Genomic DNA, 606 nt, shown 5'->3' on the forward strand with positions numbered 1-606 from the left:
CATCATGAGAATTGAGTATTGAGGTGTTGGTGAATTGTGGTTAAGTTTGAGGTATCCCACATTGGTGAAGAGTTGAAAATTTTGAACAAAATGAAGGGTATAAGAAAGGTGGATTGGATGTCTTTATGTCAAATATGAGTTTTGCTTCATAGGGTTGTTTTTTTTTGGATGACCTTTTTGAAATCTATAACCATAGTTGGAAACCAATCAAACCAAATGGTAGAAATTTTAGTGCAAAATTAATTATATTATATTATATTATATATATATATATATATAACCATGGTTGGAAACCAATCAAACCAAATGATGTATTATTTGTTGAGTTTTAGTTGTCCCACATAGATGAAAAGTTAAAAAATTTGAACAAATTAAAGTGTATAAGAAAGGTGGATGACTATCTTTGAAATCTATATCATGTTTGCAAATATAAAACCAACTAAATGGTAAAAATTATAGTGCAAATATAAAAGTAAAACCAACTAAATGGTAAAAATTATAGTGCAAATATAAAAGTGAAACCAATGATGATAATTTGACAATATGAGATAGTTATTTATCTGTCGTCTTGATGTTAATACTATCACGATTTGACACACCCCTTTA

This window comes from Cynara cardunculus (assembly GCF_001531365.2).
Source record: "Cynara cardunculus var. scolymus isolate 2C chromosome LG 11, CcrdV1, whole genome shotgun sequence".
Classification (NCBI taxonomy): Eukaryota; Viridiplantae; Streptophyta; class Magnoliopsida; order Asterales; family Asteraceae; genus Cynara; species Cynara cardunculus.